Here is a 22,157-nt window from a genome sequence, read left to right on the forward strand (position 1 = left end):
TCGCCGGCAAAATGACACGATCGTGGATGAAGAATGCAAAGTAGCAGCGACAAACAACCCCCTTCGTCTTTCGTTCCGAATTCCTGGAAGGAATACAAAAGTCCAGCAAATTCGGTAAAATAAATCAATGTCTGGCTCGGGTAGTTATTCGAGATTGCGATATGGGGAAGAAAAGAAGCAAGAAAAACAGGAAACTTTTCCCCCTGGTGTGGCGTGTGCAACTGTGCATATTCGAATAAAGGGAAACGAGAGAAAGAATAAAAGGGGAAATGGCCCTCGATTCGAGGGGAAGTCGCGTGCAGCATTTGAGACAACGGGGTCCCGTCCGTGGAGGATCCACGAGGATCGGAGAACGATGGAACTTCGGCGTATCGCGTGGCGTTCATTCCGGATTCATCCCGAAAATGAATTTTAGATTGCTGGCAGTGCCGCGTATCCACAACTGCGTGCAGCTCGTAATTCCGGCTTCAGTATAACTGGCCGGTACAAGTAAATAAATAAGCAAATAAATGAATAAATAACGTGGGCCAGGCCTGCGGGAATTTATCCGCTGATTCCGACGCTTGAATCCCAGACCGGGCTGCAATTTACGATCCTATTCGCGAGAACTCGAACCGCCTAGCGGCTTTCGTTCTCTCTCTTCCTCTATCTATCTATCTATCTGTCTACGTCTGCTATTCCCCGTGTTTTCGCGATCGATTCTCGCGATTGTAAATCAACCCTATTTGTAGGGAGGCAGGCAGGTGTTAGAAAATTGTGATAACTCCGTAGACTGGTTAACGAGCCCGTGGTTTACGCTGCGCCGCGGTCTTATCGGATGAAATTCGAATAAGGAAGGGGTAGTTTTGGAGCTTCTTTCGGAGCTTCCTATCTTTTCATTCATTTCGAGGATATTTATGGAATGGGTGGAATTAATGGATAGAGTTGAGAAGAAGGTACCCTAGTGGTAGTTTTAATTGATATTCTAGTCGGGTTATAGAAACTTGGAGTTTCATAAAGTTTCCCTTTTGAACGTTGCGATATGACGTGTAATCTTGTTAAGTATAATTTCAACGTGTATATTTTGATTTAACTCTATGCCTCTTTTCGACTTCGTAACTGGATATGTAAGTGTAAATTGTGTGATTATATTTATAAAAATCATTATCTGTACGATTAAGACATACGTAGGGAGATGCTTCAATGATTTAAAAAAGAAAAACCAGTCACGTTTGTTTACTTGGCTATTTAAACCTTTCGCTTCGAGTGCCGCTAATAGGCGGCGATCACGCGACGAATCCTGGGTTCGGTACCCCATATATAGGGCATACACCAGTGTCATCTGTAGTCAATAATATATTTTTTCGTTATCGGCAGAATATTTTCTGTTGATTTTATTGATATATTGGATTAATCACTTCTTAAAAGTTACTCATTATTGAAACAACATCAAAACGTTTTACGCAATATATATCAAACATCCAAACGATCGTATACTGTTTCGTGCTAAAAAATCTGTTAAATCCATTGACAGTGAAACGATAACTCATATACGGTTCTTACAGGAATTATTGTTATTTAAAACTTAGGAAAACGTATATACAGCAACCACGCACACTGTGCGCATTTCTGTGTCAGTGACAGTACTTCGGTACTACGAATTTGCATAAATATCCGCAGCCTTTTCATCGGTCAAATATTCCGAAGCGTACGCACTGTATTTTAAACGACTTTTTATCAAAGTTCTCGAGGAACTAATCTAATGGAAGATGAAGCTTCTCGCGCGAAGTAATTAACAAATTCGCAACATTTGGCGTTGGAAAATTGTTGTCAGTTGTTCCGGCGGAAGCTGTGGAAAGATTCGATATCTCGGATATCGGCTCCGGTTCGCAATTACCGAACTGTATATACGTTCCAGGGCGTATCGCGGCTTATTACATTAAACAAGCCGCGTAGCAAGTAATTGTTCCGGTAATAACAACCCCAGCTAGCGCTGGGAAACAGAATGGAAGAGAGAGTAAGCGAGAGAGAGAGAGAGGAATAGAGATAGAGAGGAATAGAGATAGGGAGAAGAGGTCAGCATTAATAATTTTCCGAATAATAACGCACCCCCACGAGCGTCATATTTTCGTGACAGCCCTTTGTTCGTCGGTGTTGGAATCTAGACCATGCCGATGTCACTTTGGCGCACAATTACCCGGGCAAAAGTAACAAACGACTGGGTACGATGCTGTTGCTCTCTTGGAAAGTGATTCTCCGTTACTAGAGAAAAATTTGTATCGTGTTATTTGTTGGAGTTAAAACCAGGAAAAACTTTGTTGTATAATGTTATAGTAGCAAATGGAAGAAAAGCGATGGCGAAAGAAGGAAATAAAGAGAGGACGAACGAGGAAAGAAAGAAGAGAGAGGAGTCAGAGGTCGAGTTTTCTGCCTGGAGATCGTGCAACGTTTTCTAAAAAGTCGTCGTTTCTAAAAAGAATGTTTCTTATGCATATAGGGCGAAGGTCGTAGGTTAAAAGGGAATAGCAGCGCAAAACAGGTTGGCAAACACTGAAATTGGGGAATAGAGATTTAATTAGGTCAAGTATATCTAATAACAAGTGCAAATATTAATTAACTCTGCAGAATCAGGATCGATCCATAATCAAATGCAGGTTTTTAGTATTATTATTACTACCACGTTGAATTACCAACAGTTAATTCGCACAATCTGTCTGCTCCATCGAGAACTCTGAGAATGGTTATAATGACCAATTCATAATTTCTCAGAGAAATTTTACTGTCATACCACGATGAATTCTTTAGTATTTCACTAATATTTTATAAATTCTACGTATAAATGTTCGTCTTCTTCCTCGTATATCGTATCTTTCATTTTGACTTCTTTGGTAGTTTTATACTTTAGTCATAGATGATTTCAGTATTAAAAATAAAAATAAAAAGAAACACCTGCCAAATGCGAATTATTATTCCTTCGTAAATGGCATGAACAAATGTTACAGAATATTTTTTCATATATTTCGCTTTTACTTATTTACATAATACTAGTATCAAAACTAAAGATAAACAAATTTGCCAAATCGTACAGCACGATTACTCCAAAACCGTAGCGATTTGAACGAGAGGCCTTTATACTGACATCGGTAACAAACACGTGCCACCCCCGGTGCATCTTCAACGAACTGGATTAGGCGCGTGCGCGCATAGGTTCGTTGCGTACCAGTGTATTATGCATCACGCATAATACCAGAAGTGCACAGAGACAAATTGGACGACGACAAGGGGGAGCAACGGCGCTGGTGCAGCGATGCACGCAGGAAGGAAATGATAAAGCAACAACGTGGCCTCGAACGGCTGCTGGATTACAAACAACCGTCATACACGTAAGCAATTCAAGGGATGTGCCGAAAAGTGGTTTTAAATTGATATTCACCAAGGCTTCACGCTCTTTCTATGTTGTTTCTTTCCTCTTTGCTTTACGTCGCGACAGAATAGCGTGCTCGCGAACCTCTACTATCACGCACAACTGGAATCTTTGTTCGTGTGTTCGGAAAAAGGGTGCAGAGTGTGCTATGCACTTGCAAATTGCAATTTCGCTTCTCTTTTAAGTGGAACTGTGCTACGTATTTCTTTTTACTTTCATGAATTCGAAGCAAGGAATTGTCTCAAGGAGAAACGATACAGGATATTGGAAATTTGTTATTTCACAGTTTCGTTATTTTTGAAAATTTAGTTTACAGTTTCATTCTATGTGAAAATTTATTTTACGTACGTACGATGCATTTTTATCTTCGGATTATTTCTCAGTGTACGTTCCTTGATTATATGATATTTTAATCTGGTTCTGTTTATAAAATTAAAGCTACCGCTATCGATCATGTTATCGGTAATACCGACACGTTATAGATAATTCGATATACTGGTAATACCGTGAACGTATCGATAAGTTATATAGGATATGAAGTTTCTTCAATTTATCAAATAATATACACAGGATCGTATCTACACTTGGAATGGAATGCGTTTCGAGAACTTTATTTTCACGCTGCTCTATTTCAAATCTCCAAATAAACGCTTTTCGTTCACGCTTTATCATTCTGACTCAAAGCTGTGACAGCTCAAAAGTTTTAATACAATCAGTTCATATATAGGTTGTTCAAAATGTGTCTTTCTTTTACAACAACACATCTTTGTACAAACATGAAACCTAATCTGTCGAACGTTATGATCTTTATTTTGATAGAACAAAATGGAGCATACGTAATTCGATAAAATAATATAAAACGGAAAATGTTGTGCATCCATTATTTCCTTATGAAACGAAAGAAACTTTTCGGACGACCAATACGTAGTATCGTGAACAAATGGCCTAAGAAATATCGGGTGAACCATAAACAATATTGCGAAAAAGCCTAAGTGCCGATAGACCAAAAGGGTCTGGGAACTTCAATGGACCGAACGGCCCATCAATATGTCATTGATCCTTCAATGGAATAGTTACGCAGAAAAAAAGGTCTACGTGACCATGGCCGTGGGCGGTTGCGGAACACATACGTGGTGGGGCTATGAAAAAGGAGAAAGGGATGCTTAAGGGAGAAAGATGAATTAACAGGCAGTCGTGAGTTGATAAGTCAGTGTTGTCAACGTTGTCGAGAAGAATGGCGAAAGAGAGCATTGGTGGCGAGAGTTGTAAATTAACTATTTAGTTGTCTTAGTTATAGCACATTACTGTATTTAGTCCACGTTAAATAACCATCGTTTCCTGTTTAATCCATTCTAAATAGATCTATCGATCAATAAAATTAGCATATAGGATAGAAATCATTGGGAACTCTAATTTCTAAATAAATAAATAAATCCTACATATATACTCATTTTAATATAACGCAGGTAAAAAAACGTAGATTATGCGATTATAAGACAGTGATAATACTATTGGAAAAATGCTTTGCCACAAATTTGATCAGTATTTTTTGACTGTGCGTTAGAAATTTTTTGATCCACCGACATTTATCATTTTATAGAACCAAATATACGTACGTAGTTGAAGAAAGTGGTGAGCGATCTTATATGTGCTTTTAACACTAATTATAAAATCCATCCATCTCAGTCAAAATAATATGATTAATCGACACTTTCCCAGCTTAAGTGTATCATAGTTAGCATTATTACATTATTGTGTTTATTGCGAAGAAAGCCCTTCTCGAAAGAGTTAAAACTCTTCGTGTACTGAATAAGCATAAGGTGAATTAACATCTCTGCCAATATCTGTGACACTTTCCTGGATCTAATGACCTTTGAAAACTATTTTCTTTCAGTCAATTTTACTTGCTCTACTTTTTAAATTGTTCCGATCCAAATTATCTGTACATCGCTGTATTAAAATAGGACGCTCTGTATAGTTGAAAGTGTCAGTTAATAGTGGATTTAAAATATCGACAGGGCCTGAAACAGAAGGGATTGAGCTCGAATATGGCGCACTTTTAGATTTAGACTAATGGAAACGGAATTAGAGTTGACGTCCTTTTTCTCAACGTTTGACGTTCGATTTATTTCCGTGTCAGGTTTATCGACTATAAATTCTCCGGGAAATTTAGAACTTTCTACATGACATATATCGTGACCTTTATTCACTTTTAACTTTCTATAATTAAATTTATGTAGTTTTATTTATAGGAAAGACTAGCGATTACAATTTTTTCCAATGGTAAAAACAGAAATTGAGAAGAATTGTAATCATATTTTTTAGTGGACAACGAAATAAAATTTTATTTTATTTGTTAAAAGCCAGTGCGGAAACATCGATATCCTCTTCAATTCTCGTTGAAAGTTTTTTCTTGTACGATATTACGGATGATCTATATCGTTCCAGTTAGATTTTTAATGTGACATTTGAAAGAAAAAAGAAAACAAAAGTGTAGTCGATTTCGTTAAAAAGGTTACATATTCTAATTAATAAATAAATCGAATTTGTTCACGAAAAAACAACCAATTGGATTATTCAGTTCGATTCGTTACATATTCAATTAACGAGGAGACCGTAGAAAAGTCTGCATTTAATATTTCAACCCTGTATACTGCGACTTGAATGTTACACACCAGCGTTGGTAGAAAATTATTTACCAAATTATTTACCAAAGTATTTGCCAACGAATAAACTAATCCATTATTCGTCGAAGTTGTTATTCATGAATAATAAATAAGTCGAATTTATTCGTCACCTTGTTACGTTATTCGAAATAATCTTATCCTCAACGTTAGGCTGCAAAATTTTGCACAAAAATTCGAACGATTCTTTTACCGTGTCAAAAATTTACGAGCTCCTATAGTCTGCTGAGTCCTATAGAACATTAAAATTCCACTTAATTCAAATCATAATTTGAAATTTATATTTATGGTGCTTCGAAGAATAAGAAAAATATCTTTTTTAAATGGAGAAAAGAAATAGAAATAAAACTTTTAAAAGTGTAAGTACACATCTTACGCCAGTACTGATGGGGCAATTGACCTCGGCAGTTCAACAGATTTCATACAGATACTTCATCAAAACTTGGACAATTCTACCCACACAACGAAAGCTCTTCTTTGTGAGGGAGCCGCGTACACCAGAGCCATCGAACGATTCTTCGACCGTGTCAAAAATTGATGAGCTCTCATAGGACGTGAAACGGAAGTGAGTTAACGTAGTATCGGATGCGTGACACGTGGACCACGGGTATCGAGTTAAACGCGGTGTACAGCCGTGCGTGACGGCCGACTAATTTATTCAGAAGCGTCATAATTGCGATATCACGGGGACTGCCATTGCGGATTACCGCAAACGGAGTCTGCAGCCACGCTGAAATTGCAAAACCGACGGCCGATTGTCGTTTCGGGACGCCAGCGTGAAAATCGGAAACGACCGCGCCAGGGGAAATGCTAATTTCGCGATTTGTAACGCGTCGTTTTCCATTTGTAATCGACCAGTTTCTATTGGATGATATTCACACTCGGCCACGCGCGTCTATTGTAACTTCTGACCTCGTATTTCTTATTTTTCTTATTTTCCTTCGGTTTCCTTCCTTTCTTTTCCTTTTTTTCTTTCTGGCTACAAGCGCGTTAAATCAGCGCGAAAATTTTACAAACGTGTTTCATCCTTCCCCTTTTATTTCTCTAAATTTTGTTTGACTTCGTGTTTCCTTATCTTTTCGCTGTTCGACTAGCCTTTTTTTTTCTCACGATTTAACGCGAAAATGTTCAAGCGTTTATCTATCCTCTCTCTCTCTCTCTGTTTATTTAAAAATTTTTTTTTTTAGTTTCCCAGTGTCCTTTATTCATTCACTTGCTTTTCATCTCTTTTTTTTTCACGAGTGAATGCGAAAACATCCAAACGTTTCATGTTGTCCCTTTTTTATTTTGTTAATTTTGTTCGACTCCGTGAGGGTTCGTATTTGTGTTTTCACGTGCCAGCAATTCGTTGCTTTTTAACAGACCTACTATGTTGTAATCTGCACGGCAGTTCGTTTTCCAATCCTCTATTTTTCTATGTATCCTTTTTTTTATTGTTGTTTCAATTTTGTTACGCTTGTTTTGCTTTATTTTTTTCACGCGTTTCCGGGAGACGAGTGAAATTTGTTGTTTCGGCAGAACAAATACGCGTGGATGGGCGCATAGGTCGTTTACCGGAAGCGTGAGCTGTGGATAAGTCGAATTTGCGGGCATTGTAGCGCGCGTACGATCGTTTCGCGAAACTTTCGTGGACAAGTTAAATTTGTAGCAGACGGTTCGATACGAATTAACACGTTCAGTGCCACGCACGTCTCATCTTCAGTCTGAACTTTTCAGCTGAGTCACAGACTGTCTGAATTCGTATAAACGTCTAGGTTGAACTAAAACTCGCATGAAAACTTCACAATCTCTTCGGGGATTGAATCCATCTTAAGGCCAGAAAAAGATTATTTTTATATTTCAATTATATTTCTTTCAAATGTATTTGTAAGCATTAAGCGAGACAGATAATATTGGAAATTATTTTGAGATAGTTTTACAGATTTTTTCTTCATTGCCATTGTAAAATTTAAATAAATAACGATACCCGGACATTATCTACATTGTAGTATAGAAACAGAAATTAGGGATACGAGATTATTCGTCCAACCGAAACATAGGAAACGAAAGAACGTTATGAGGATTCGTTGGTGGATCAATGATCATTTGAAATCCTTTAGAACGATCAAATTTGCAACCAGTTAGCAGTCAGACAACAGTGAAGCATCAAGTACTCCGGAAGCAATCAGGCATCCGCCGGTAGTCTGTTTGTAATTGGACTGCGAGCATTGAGGTAATTAGGCATCGGTCTGTCAAACGTATCAGTTATAGCTACAGTCGGTTATCACACACGTTCAGTTGCAAGTATGACCAGCCTTCCTCTTCAAAGCTCGCGTGAATTTCTTTAATATTCAGTTCCTCGCACATTGAATGTAAATGTCGAGTGTACAGAATAATAGGAAAGAACTGCTGAAATAACTGTTAGTCTAACGTTTCTCCATGAATCATAAAAAGTTTGATAGGGTTTTAAATCCAAGTCTAGCGAGTAGAATCTAAGATCTAATTTCAATCAGTAGTAACCGTAATTTATGCACAGACCTTCCAGTGTTTTATTATCTTCCATTTACCTTCTTCATTTCTGTAACTTGTGCGAGTTCCGATAGAATTTCGAGTGAAAATATCCCGCGCAAATTCGAAATCTTATTTTCATCAGTAATTACAATTTATACACAGACGTCTTTCCCTTTTTCCTCTTTGGCCTTCTCCTTTCTACGTCTCTACGAGTCACGTAAGACAAACGACGATTGACGAAATTGGACAAAAGCAAATTCAAAATTATTCAATTACCACTGTATATACGACAAATACAAACAGCATTATACGAACGTTTCTGCCCTTGGAAGGAGGAAAACTACAAAGGACAAAAAATCACTTCATCCTAAAGCCACATCCTCAAAAAACAATCGAAACCAAAACTTCTCGAGCAAACATCTCCCTCCATCTCTCTCTCTCTCTCAAGCATCAACTTTTCAACCCTCGCCCCCTATCGACTATACTCGAAAGTTGAACAGTCTCCTCGCGAAGTCGATCCTCGAGCTCACAAAACAGCCAGCGTCTCGCAAAAAATCCAGCGATCCACCTGTCAGCGAACCTTCGAAATTATACTTCACAAACAGGGGTGAGTCGGCAACCTTTCGCCGCTGCATGCACAAACGCTCGATAATAATTCATATCGCGTTTTCCCCCGTGTCGACGCTCGCTTTTATCAGGCTGGCGTTCCTTCTTCCCCTTGGCGAGGCGAAAGGTAGAAGAAGCGAGAGATGAAGGGGTGAAAATAAGTGGAAAGAAGGAAGCGGAAGCTGCGCGAGAACCATGGCTTTTGTGTCCACGTTGGTCGTTCGCGAAAACAACCGTGCGTCTTCGAGATTTTTAAACATTTTCTCTCTATCGGTCTGTCTGTCTGTCTCTCTCTTGTTCTCCTTCTTTTCTTTACATCAAATCCATTGCAACCTCCTCGGGGACTTACGGTTTTTCCACGACTTTTCCTGGTTTTTCGGTCTGGCTTTATGCGCTTGCTGTTTCTCCCGTGTGGCAGAATTTGAGCCGATGCGAAGTACGGAATTCGAACAACGATTCGGGACGAAAATCAAAATTCACAGGCTACGTTTGCCACGTTCGTACGTTCCCAGGCAACGTTCGCACGTTTGTAGGCCACGTTCTCACGTTCCAGAGTGCGGCGTTTGAACGTGGATTCGGGACAAAGATAAAAAGATACACATAATGTGCAGTTTTCCTGAAACTCGATATCAGGGGATCTGAGGCGAGTGAAAATATCTTGAACATTTATTTCTTTGTCTGACCACATACATAGTGACGTTTGAGTAAATGATACCGGTGCTGGGAACAATCTCCTCATTTTTTCGTGAGTGTCGTGTAAAAATGATTTATCCTTCCTTCGGTTTCGTTAGATATTTTGTTGATTAAGTAAAGAAAGCAGAGATTATGTGCAACTTTTAACATTTTCGCGGAACATATGTAATCAGAAATCTGGTCGTCGACCATCGATTGGCGATCGCCAATCACGAACGATCAAAATTGCGGGCTTGTCCGAACTGTTTCTTTAAAATTGCTCTTCGAGGAGAGAAAGACATTTTTAAATTGGAAACTAAGATGGTACATATTTGACAAGTATTAACAAACAAGAACGTATAACGATTGAGCGAGTTAATTTTCAAGCAATTGTGCTTTGATCTACAAACGATTTTTATCGATCCTCCATCGAGTTTCAGAAGAATTCTTGTTTATATTTACATATCTTACAGACTGATGATATTATCGAATAATAAGATCAAAATTGCATAGCGCACGGTGTGTCGGTAATTTTTCCTTTGCCTTTTGTTTCTTTTTTCATTCGTTCTCTAGATCTAATTTGGTTCGCTTCGTTCGTACAGTTCGCTGCAGGATGTTGCGATTTCGATGGAGAAGCTGTGTGAGAAGTCACGAGAGCGAGGCAATTTTCGACGAAAACGGGGAGAACGTAAGGAGGATTTCTATGGATAAAAAGAGAGAAGAGGAGTTTAAGGTCCTGCCTTAGGGTGAAATTGTCGATGCGTACAAGAGGGTCGTGGAAGAGGGTTCTTCTTCTTCGAAAGAAACGATGTTCATGTATTTTCTTCTTTCTTTTTTCTTTTTTTTTTTTTTTTTGAAGAAAAAAGGAATCGTTTGCAAATGTAAATATAATTAAGACAGAATGTTAACTTTTCAATTTTCTAAACTATTATATTACACTTGCAGAATTGAAGAATTAAATATAATTCGGAATTATATCATCTATTATTTTACCATTATCTATCACGAGATTTACAAAGGCCGGATGGATTCCGAGGGAAGAATCAAGGAAACCCGAGATATTACAACAGCAATGAAGCGGACGTCAGTATATAAAACTCGGGGAAATTTAATAAGCTAGGCTAAGAACATTCCTACACAGAGAGGGTATTCCTAGGGTTAATGTTGCACGAGGAAGATCCGCGGAATAGGAAGCTTTAATATCAGCCTCTTTCGCCCTTATCCCACAGCAGCGGCTTATAAAGCCACGACAGAATATCCAAAATAATCTTTCGCCACATAGTCTCTCTTTTCCTTCTTCTTTCTCGATTTCTTTTTCTAATAACGCGGCCTTTTCGTTCTCCAACCCTCGAAGTTCTTATTAAAATATTCGCAATCTGTGCTCTACGGAACGATGGATATTCATGGTCGTTTTGTGGTTAGAATATTAGTCGATTAAAAGAGAACAGTTTGGAGGTGAGAGGGACAATACGAAAAATTCACGCACAAGATAGAAATTAGGATAGTTTCGATGGGATATGAAGTAATTATTGTTATTTGAGAGTATAATTATCGTGTATCCTGTATAATGAATCGTTTTTCTATAAGTAGGTAGGCAAAAATTAGGTTTCGTTAGGTTGCGGTAGGTTAGGGTTAGGTGCTAAAAAAATTAAAAATTGGAAGGTCGTGATACGTATGTATCCTGTATTTTAAACGAAACAGATTTATGCAAAGCATGAAAAAATTTAAAATAAAAATTCCAAGGGTGGGGGAAAATTGAAACTGCCAGTACGTTCATACGAGCGCATATCGAATTATAATAACAAATAACCTGGCATGACTATTCGAGAATTAAAATTATTATATCGGTGGAAAATTGAAATGGTTAAAACGTCATCTATATCTCGAGCAGGAATCCAAAAAAATTAGGAAATCAAAATTTGCAGTTTAGTAAGTTCCCCAATCTTAATTCTCTTGAAAAAAAAACGACAACCAAATCTGATCCCTCCCCACCTCTCTCTCTCTCTCTTTCTTCCTTCAAATTATTTTCCAATTATTATAATAACAAGTAATTTTAACATATATGAATTTTACTGACACTCTTCGATTTATCAAATCATCCGTGAGGCTAAAATAACGAGACACACGATCGGAATAACTTGCAAGGAAAAATCGTCCCCTGGTTCCTCCGTGAGGTCGCTAAAATCGCATCAATCGCTGAAACTCCGGCAGGAACGGGACTCATAAATGCAAAGCAGGGCCATCGAAGTTCCAACATGTTCGATCGCAAAAATAAGAAGGAAGGATCAAACGGAAGAAGATAAAATGACGAGATAGATGGCTGCGTCGATGAATAATACATCCTTGTGGAGGTCTTGCCGATACATCATGCCGAATTCGCGTCCAAAAAGGGATTGCAACTTTGCTGTAAAGACCTTTGGGAATCGTATCGTGGTTTTAACCGCTCCGAAGAAACTAAAACGAAGTAGCAAGACTTTAAAGATGATTGCTTGCCCATCCCTCGTTTCCAGTCTACGTTTTGCGTCCTTATTTCGTTTATTTTCAATTTTTACTTCACTTATTTTCGGTACTCGTCGAATAAATTGCATACACAGCTTGGGAAAATGTTTGCGAGCTAAGAAAATTGGAGAAAATAAAAGGGAAAAAATTAATTTGATTCTGGTAGAAATGCAAAAATTACTTCTATACATTCCTGGCTATGCGTATATATAGAAGGGTTGGTTTTACGTTCCATAAATTTTCTTTAAATCCATCGGACATTTTAACTGTATAATAAGCTCCGAGAACGTTTCATTTTATCTCTGTTATTAATCCGTTTCAACAAAGAAATGGAAATCTCGATTATTTCCTTTTTCACATTCGACAGAGAATTTCTTAAAACAACCACGTTTAAAAGAATTTTAATTCATTTAATTCTCAAATATTTTATAAATTCAATGTAAATAATTCCCTTTAATTAAGATAATAATTAATAATACTGATATCAAACGTCTAATTTATATTGTAGGATCTCGTTGATGATATATTAAAGATAAATAAAATGGTAATAATTTTAAGTACCAAAGCGAGAAGATTTCGAGAACAATGCGATCAGCCTCGTCGTACAAACGGACAAAATTGTTCCTCAGCTAATTAATCTGATTATCGGCGGACCATGGGAGAAATTTATTTTTCGTCGTGGGACCAAAGCTCTTGGGTATCGCGAGGCAAACAAATCAACGTTCTTCCAGATTCAAGGGACAAATAAGCCGATGGAGGGAATGGATTCGATAGATCGAGCGCTTTTATGAACAAACAAATAACCGAATCGAGATTTCACGGTTCTCTCTTTGCCACTCTCTTCATTAAATTGGATTTACTGTATTTTCGTAGAATCATTCGCGAACAAATAACGAGACATAGCCATTTGATCTTTAAATGAAAACGGATTTAATGGACGATAAAAGAGTGACAGTAACAAGAGAAACATTTGTTCCTAGGTGTTTTAATTTCTAAAATATAATTTTCAAAATATGACTTTATTTCTCAATTTTTTGGATCCCTTTTCGTTTCGATACAGCTAGTAGAAAGATATACCTGTTGAATATTTCTTAGGAAATTGTTTACTGTTATATATTATATTATAACGTCACTAAATTCGGGTTTCAAATATTTGCTTGTTGCATTATTGGCTTTTGATGTATTCGAGAAAAATGAATAACATATTTCGACGTAGAAAATGTGTTATAGTCTTTCCCTCTTCAACGAAATATTTGAAATCGTTGCAAGCACGCACCTAATGACGTCAATCTTTGATTCTTCTTTTGTTTCGTGTAATTTTTGGCTTCAGCGAATTTTGTATATTAACAATAACCCGCGTCAACATCTATTTTACGTATTTAAAAATCCTTAAAACAAAAGAACCAACACTTTTAAGTAAAAGATTATGTAAAACAGCAAAATCACTATTCAACTTGTTATCGACAAAGCAATGTACTTCATCGATAGATAAACCATATGAAGAAGAACCGATAATAACGATTCTCCTTTTGGATATCCTTAAACAAATCCTAGATCTAATAAAACACGACATGAACGTCACACTTACCTGTTTAATTTCTGCTCTTGATTAATCCACGATAGTTTGAACAAATGTTCTTTGATACTCGTCGAGGATCTGCAAAGAAAAGAAAAGAATCTTTAAGAACACTGGCGAACCACATAGAATCATATTAATTCATGACAGAACGAGACGGTAGAGCGACGAAGAAACGCAGGATTTTCACAGTAAAATTACGTTCTCCACAGAATAATACTGTTCCTGTGAGAACAGCGAGCAAGGAAAGTTCGATTCACGTCCGCCATCGCGATTTCTGACAGCTTTTCACGTGACAGCATTAATCTCTCGGCTCTTTCCTTCCTTTCGCTCCATCTTTCTCCCTTTTATCATAATAATTCCACAGCTTCTTCAGCTGCGCATGCCTGCAATTACGCCTAGCGATTCCATAAAATTTTCCACCATTATTCCCAGGAACTATCTTGCGAATCCTTCATTTTTCTTTGTCTCGTAATCCACAGCGTCGCCATCCTTTCAGCCCTTCACTTTTCGATTATCTTCTCGGACGTCTTTGGCTTGCTCCTTTATCTTCCGTTTCGAGTGATCATTGTTTTCCGCTTGGTTGTTCATCCGACTACTTTTGTTCATGTTGCTTCCCAGCAGTTCTTACTTTGTTTTCTATCTATTTTTTTTTTTCCTTTCAATCATATAATGTATCCTTTCGAGTTTCGTTCCCTTTAAACTCGTTCGCTTTATGAAGTTTCCCTGCTACGTTTCCTTTGATTTTCTGTTCAATTTCCCTTCTTTCCTCCAACGGTTGCCTTCTGCATTCTTTTTTTTCTGTTTCTCAGGTATTTCTTTCATTTTTGTACGAGTTACATTGCTTCGCTTCCACTATAAGGACTCTCTTGTATGTAGTTTGTATTGTTTTCGAGAGTTTTCCCCTTTTTTTATTTAACGGTCGTACTGATTTTTGTAATTTCCTTGGTCTGCAACGAGAATCGTCCGTTTTTAACATCTTTCACTACGAAGTTTAGGTTAAATGTAACCTTCAAAGACTACCATGAGTGAAATCTCACTCTATATAAGTTTCTTTGTGATATCGAATAATTGTGTTCGTTCGATAACGTAATTGCGTTTAGTTCGACATTATTTCTCTACAAACTCGATGTCCTTTGATGTTAGCTTTTCAGAATTCGTGTAACATAATTAAGAATAAATAGAATCTAGAAGACATTCATTTGAAATATTGTTGTTTGTTGAAAACCATTTATCCATTTATATTACTATTTTCTGTGTTTACTGTCTGTACGTAATTACCTAAATAACAAACGAGACACCGGTAGATAAATTGCCAATTAAATATTTACAATGGCCCGTGTTTTCCCAATTCTAATGATTTAGTTCGATTCGACGCATCGTATTTGCGTTCTCATTATTTTTCCCAGCGTTCACACATTGCTTGCCCGTAATTTCCTGCATTTGTCGTTTAAGATCGCGTGTGTACTCGATGTTCGCCGAATTTGCCACGCTTTATCACGTTCGTCGTGCTCATTACCCTTTTGGTCGTAGTTTCTCATTTACCCGGGCTTCGTTCCCAACTCCCAAAAAGAATCAAAAATCTCCTCCATTTTACCGCTCTAATTAAATGAAAAGAGAACGAAGACGAGATAATTCCTAATGAATTCGCTTCTTTTTTCCCCCAACCATTCTTAATTTTCTTCTTCGCCAAAGAAAACTAAATTTCATAAAAATTAAGGTCACCAAAGTATTACTTGTCGGCAAAAGTTATAATTCAATCTGCTTCGTGACAGATTTTCTGCAATAGTCAGAACGACAGGACAATGTTCTCCGCTTTCAGATTTAGGGAAACAGATTTGGTACAGTTCGGCAGAGTTAGAGTTCAGTTCAATTAAAAGTAAACATATTATAGCAAGCGAATCTTTGTCCTGTTTCTGTTTTACCTATTTCTTGGAATTTTAAGACTGATTTGTAATTGTGACAACGGAATTTCAATTAGGAATGTTAATTAGAAAAATTAAGTAACTTTGTTTCTCTTTCTGTAAATATCTCGTCCAATTTAAAAGTATTATAATCTAAACATAGAATGCTGTCTCCTTACTGCTGCAATTTCTTTATATCATGAAAAATGAAAAATTGTTTGTTAAGAGATTTTAATAAAAAAAAAAAAAAAGAAAACGCAATACAGTTTTACTATTTAACAAACACGAAAACAAACGTGGAGGGATATCGTATGAAAATTTGTCCTCGTTTCTATGCAAGAACGAAGGCTCCAATAAAAAAATCCCAGATTGAAAGTGCTCGGTTGTCGACGATGCGTAAGGAAAACGTTCTCCACCCTCTTCGCCATCTCCATGACGTCTGTTCGATGACAGACACCGTTGATCTGTTCGCCCTCGTTCTTGCTCTCGCGTGTCGTCTCGTTTTCTCTATCAAACCACCTGGCCGGTTCCCTTGTCGTCTCTCTGTTGCCTCGCCGACTGCTCGTCATGTGCAAATGCGTTTCTGAAAAGCCTCGCAGCCTGTCTGCGGCACGACGTGCGACGAATTCTTCGGCCAGCTCGTCTGCATCCTGTTCTACGCAGTGTAAAAGGAGAGAGAGAGAGAGAGAAAGAAACTGAGGAAAGGGTGACAGTACGAAAGAAACACAGGGGATAGGGAAAAGGTTGGAGCAGGTATGGAGGAGAAATCGGCACGAAGGCGAGGGAAATATTGAATCGAGAACAGGGAAACGCAGTGATTCCACGCGCGTGAGTGAAATACGTTCGACAAATCGCGTATTTGTATATGGACTCTATAATGTTACTCCGTTCGTTCGTCTCTTCTTAAATCTCTTCCGTTTCTTTTTCTCGTAGTATAAACGGCAGTGAAGAGTGAAGGTAAATATTTGAAAACGAATCGAAATTATTAACACGAATGTTAAAAATTACAGTTCAAATACATAGTTCGATTCGTTTGATTCTAACAGTCGAGATAGATCGAACACATATTTAGCGAATGAAATTAATTTTTTTATACTCGATGTTTTGTTGCTTAGTAGTCGAAAATTTTTACCTAAATATTTCTGGTTAATAATGTTAAAGTAATTACTTCAAGAAAAACTCTACACCTTTCCTTTTGTATATCCCTAACCTGGAAACCGCTGTTACGAAGAGAATAGAATTTAGTGAAAAATTCAAAATAAGGAGAGATCCATATTATTGTGCCCTTGAATATAAATATTGTTTCGGACTAGAAGATCTAGAAACAAAAGAGCTATAAGTACATTTCTATTGTTGTTTCTTGTAGCCTTCAGCTAGAGCTACACACCAAGGTTAACTTTTTGGTACTGTTTTTTGTTATAAATATATGAACGTGCTCCTTTTCCTCTGTTGTATTGTAATACTGTAAAAGTGAGGATCTGAATCAGCATACACTATACCTGTACTTATATTTATACTGTTTTTAATATATTTTTCTATTGCAAATTCATCCACTCGTTCCTCTATCAGTCAACCTTAACAAATAATGTACAATTCCTCAAAATTTCCCGCTAATCATCAGTAGATACAATAACAAAATATTCGTTTTCAATTTATTTATTTACAGTGGTACCTACATTTGCGAGGATTATTAGCGACTACAATTGTATTCCATGAATTTATAGAATATTATATTACATTAGTACGGTGTTGTTTGGCTAGAAATATGTACGATATTCGCATTGTGTTAGGTATATTTATACACTCGATTATATACTTGAGTACCATTATTTCTCTGCGGTTAGATTAGTTGGAAGAAGTTTGTGTCTTTTAAAAACTGTAAGAGCCGTTTTACTTCTTCCTTTTTACGTAGCATCGTCTTGAGGTTTGGCATCGGCTTGAAATGTTGCGCTGTTTCCTTTCGTTTTGAAACTTTGGGTATTCAATTAGCAAATGTGTTGTAAATGTGTTACACTTGTTCGATTCTTCTTTTGCGATTAGATAGATGTGATTAATTTTGTGATGTTTCCCAACCAATGAATTTATAGCGCAATTGGAAAATTTGTTAATAGAACAATTATCGACATTCTTACGCAATTTCAGATTGCCATAAGTACGAATCTACAAAATCCAGAGGCACTAATCGCAGAAAAGAGTAATATTACGCAATTCTTCGTGCGTACAAGAAGGATAATAAAACGCGATGATGCGCGTTTCTCGTATAGTAGGTATTTTTCATGGCTCACCGGGGTTATGGGCACACGAGCACGCACACCGCGTCATTATTTTCCGCTGTTTTTGTCACGGTTTGAAGTTTTCGTTAATTACCATTGGTAACTGAAAAACGCGCTTTAATTATTCGTCCGGAGAAATAATAGACGATGCTGGACTCGATAGAGTAACGCATTTATCCTCAAAAAAAAACATATCAGTTTTGAGCGACGAACGATAAATTCCTTTATCAACATACAGTCGCAATTTTTGCAGCTCCCCCTCCGCCTACTCTGCGTAAAGTAATTACTATATTTGCGTATCTCGTTTCCCTATTTTATTTACCTTGCTACAATCAGAAAAATTAACAACGACGCGTCCATACGAGCCTGTCATAAAAAATGCATCCGACAGAATAATTCATATTTTTGTCAATTACACAAAACGTGCCGCGTTTTGTATGCGCGCTATAACTTGTATTTTTTTTTTTTTCATTTCTCAAATGAGAAATATTGTCGTTGTCAAATATTTTCTATACGTGAAAAAGTACCGGTGCATTTTTTATCGAGATACTTTGCTGCTGGCATCAAAGGAGAAATTTCGCCCAGTATAAAGAGTTAGTGTTAGTGTTATACTTCGATCAATATTGTAAAAGCCAGTTTAAGGATGCGAGATAGGCAGGCTTCACCTTCTATAATGAATTCAGGTAGACCGCTGTTTCTTCGCGATTTTTCCTCACCAAGCTACACGATAGTTCGTAAATAGACGATTTTTCCATCAGAACTTAGTGATCCTTTAATTTTGTGCAATACTTGCTCTGAACTCGTATATTTATGTAAATTCTATAGAATTCAAACTACCCGCCAACCGACGTTTTTACTTTTCTTTTGTTTTACCAGCAGTCATTTGCTGAATAGATCACGAGAGAAGAACGGTAATTTAGGATTTAGAAAATCGACTCTTGATTTTCCAGGTAAAATTTGTAGTATATTTGTTATTAACTGTTATTGTACTTAATTGAATTATTCCCAAAATAAACTCGATTTTCCAGAATCGATCGTCTGATTTATCCTACGAATTTACGTTATTATATATACATATATACAGGGTGGTTGGTGACTGGTGGTACAAGCGGAAAGGGGGTGATTCTACGCGAAAAAAGAAGTCGAAAATATAGAATAAAAAGTTTTCGTTTGAGGGTTTGTTTTCGAGAAAATCGACTTTGAATTTTCACTCGGTACGCGTGCACTTTATCACGTCTCGTTATAACGGATCTCACTGTAGATCGTTGTCTCGATGGAAAAATAAAAAGAAATTAAAAAAAAATTTTTTATTCTATATTTTCGACTTCTTTTTTCGCGTAGAATCACCCCCTTTCCGCTTGTACCACCAGTTACCAACCACCCTGTATATGCGTGTATGTGTGTTGAAGTATGCTCGAAATATGGCAGAATAAGAGAGAATAATCACAAACGATGGTTACACTAAAGTGCCTTATTCCAAGAACCACCCCTTGGAAAACATCGTGCAGATATATTGCGCAATTAACAACCCCGCAAACGATCATCGATAAAACGTGCGCCGGAAGAACTCAGCGGGGGAGTAGAGCCGGAAACTTCCAACCAGAGAACGGAACATCTAATCCAAGCCGCAAAACTATAAAAAGTACAATCATAAAGACACTCGAAAACAGTCTAACGAATCTCTTCGCGCGATATTATGGCGAGCAGACACGCGTGCCACGATTCAGAGCGAAGAACGAGAGAAACAGAAAGCTAGGGAAAAAAGGTAGAAAGGAAAAATGGAAAAGGAGGAGAAGAGAAGAGAAGTTTCCTGGCTTACGATAAAGTCAGCCTCTTGAGGTAAGCTAGCAGCGTTTAAAACGCAGTAAGGACGAGCGTTCGTCTGAAAATGTCTATGAATTTTTCCTGCGGTGGAGTATGTATTGTCTTAGCTAAGTCTGTGCGGCCTCGTAAGGCGCGCAAAGGCGACGTTGTTTCATTAGAAAATTCGCGTTTTAACCAGCGCGCTGGTTCTTTCGTTTTATCGAGGTGCCCTCGGCCTCTGTTCTCTCGAAATTTCTGGTCCGACGCGGACACGTCTCGCGTTAAGCTGGATTATATTCGAAATGAGCGAATGAAAATGAGTATTTTAAGTGTTTCGAAACAGCTTCAGAGGCTCGAAAACGGTGCTGAAATGTTCTGAGATTAGTCAAGACTGAGAGTCTAATGTTTTCAAGGTGGAAGAAACGCCATGGAAGAAAATATAAATTATTCTTGATATTCAAAATTCAGATTACTCGTAGTATTTGGTATTTGTAGATTTTATTCGAAGCGTATAGAAAAAATTGAAGAAGAATGTGGGTAAAATATTTGTTGAATATTTACGACAAATATAAACTTTTATCTATAAGTACAGAAGAATGTAGATGTAACGCTTATAAAGTATTCACTGCAATTAGACTCATCTTGAGTACACTCGTTTAAAATATACAGTTTTATTTGAGAAATACTTGGAATACGGTGATGGATAAAATATTTCTAAAGTATCCAGGATAATTCGGATTATCTAGGGTATCCACGACATGAAATTTCATCGAAAATTCTTAGAGGAATTTTTGGATATAAAATACTCGAAACACGCACATCTAGGATACACTTAACCTACAATTTAAAATATGTAGAACGTAGAATACCAAGGACATCTGGAATATTCAGGTAGCAGGATACTTAAAATATTTAGGACACAAAGTATAGAATATCTATACTACAGAATATCCACGATATTTAAAAGAGATCAATAATATCTAGCTTCATTCGATTCTAATAAGGAGAATTCGAGAGACACAAAGAACGGAGTAAGAAAACAAAAGATTTAGGAAGGAGCAGAAGAAAATTCCGAGATGAAATGGAAAAATGTAAAGCATAGTCACCTCGTAATATCGTTCACGGGTCCGTAATCGCCTAAAAGCTAGTCAGGAATCAACCCGTACGAGGAGAAAAAGTTTCTCGAGCTGTGGAGATCAGTATCTTCGGTTCACCCGGTGTGTATCGATCCAACACGATGGAGTAGAGAGCACGTGTACCGCGAAATTGCAGTTGCCTCCGCTCGTTCGTCGTCCCACGCCTTATCTCACCGCCGTGTCGGTTCCTTTGCTTCCTTCCTGATTTTCTACAACCACCCGTGCACGTCGACCTTCTAATTATGAGGAATTACCGCCCGGACTTAAATGATAAGAATCGCGACACCTGACCCACGAGCTCGTTTCTTTGTCGGATCAACGCGACGCCTTTATACCTGAGGAATTTAGTAATTCAGAAGTTTGCGATTCAGCGAAGATTGGAGGAAATCAAGTGGACGAAATCAAAGAGAAACTTCGATTGGACGAAAACAAAGAGAAATCGTCGAGATATTTCTGAAAAGCTTTTTCTGTCGAGATCAAGTTAATCGTACCGTAAGAATTATTATCGAGATGCAAAGAGCTAACACGTGTTGTAGCGAAGTTACGTTGTTCGTATTTTCAGTCATTTTCAAAGTCATTTTCGGTATCATTTTATTTATGTAAATTTTTAATAGAGATATTGTTCGGTACACGCAGTTGCTAAAAAATTCGTCTCGCTATTTCCTCACCATGTTGGTAACAAGCACCTGCTCCATTCACTGTCCTCGTCAATTGTAATCCCATTTTCTAGAATTATGTTGTCTTCTGTTCGTATTACTTTCTCAACTTTCCTTTATCCGACACCGTAACAAAGATCCACGCGATTTCTTCGTACTAGGGGAATATAGTAACTTAGAGTTCGTGTTTCAGCGTGAATGGAGAAAATCAATCGTGCGAAATCACAGCAAAACTTTTAACCCATGCGAGACTCTTATTAAATGACACGAAAATTTAATACGCTTGCACGTAATTCATTAGAATATAGCTGCTACATACACGATAAATACAGCGGAGTACAAATGCGTTTTGCAGCCACTGTATATCTGCAAAAATCTACTAATTCGTTGATTAACAATTCTCAGCGGTACACTCGCATCAAGGAAACTCATCTTGGACAAAATGAACGATTTTC

General features: G+C 37.5%; 1 protein-coding gene across 4 annotated transcripts in view; it reads right to left on the minus strand.

Moving 5' to 3' along the window:
- Positions 1-22,157, minus strand: part of PH4alphaEFB (prolyl 4-hydroxylase subunit alpha-1) — a 378,836-nt gene that overhangs the window by 81,926 nt on the left and 274,753 nt on the right. For all 4 annotated transcript variants that reach the window (XM_076622260.1, XM_076622259.1, XM_033336047.2 and 1 more), the window contains one exon: positions 13,943-14,011. The gene's annotated coding sequence lies outside the window, so the exon portion shown is untranslated. The remainder of the gene's footprint in view (positions 1-13,942; positions 14,012-22,157) is intronic.

Source organism: Bombus vancouverensis, chromosome 10, assembly GCF_051014615.1.
Source record: "Bombus vancouverensis nearcticus chromosome 10, iyBomVanc1_principal, whole genome shotgun sequence".
NCBI lineage: Eukaryota > Metazoa > Arthropoda > Insecta > Hymenoptera > Apidae > Bombus > Bombus vancouverensis.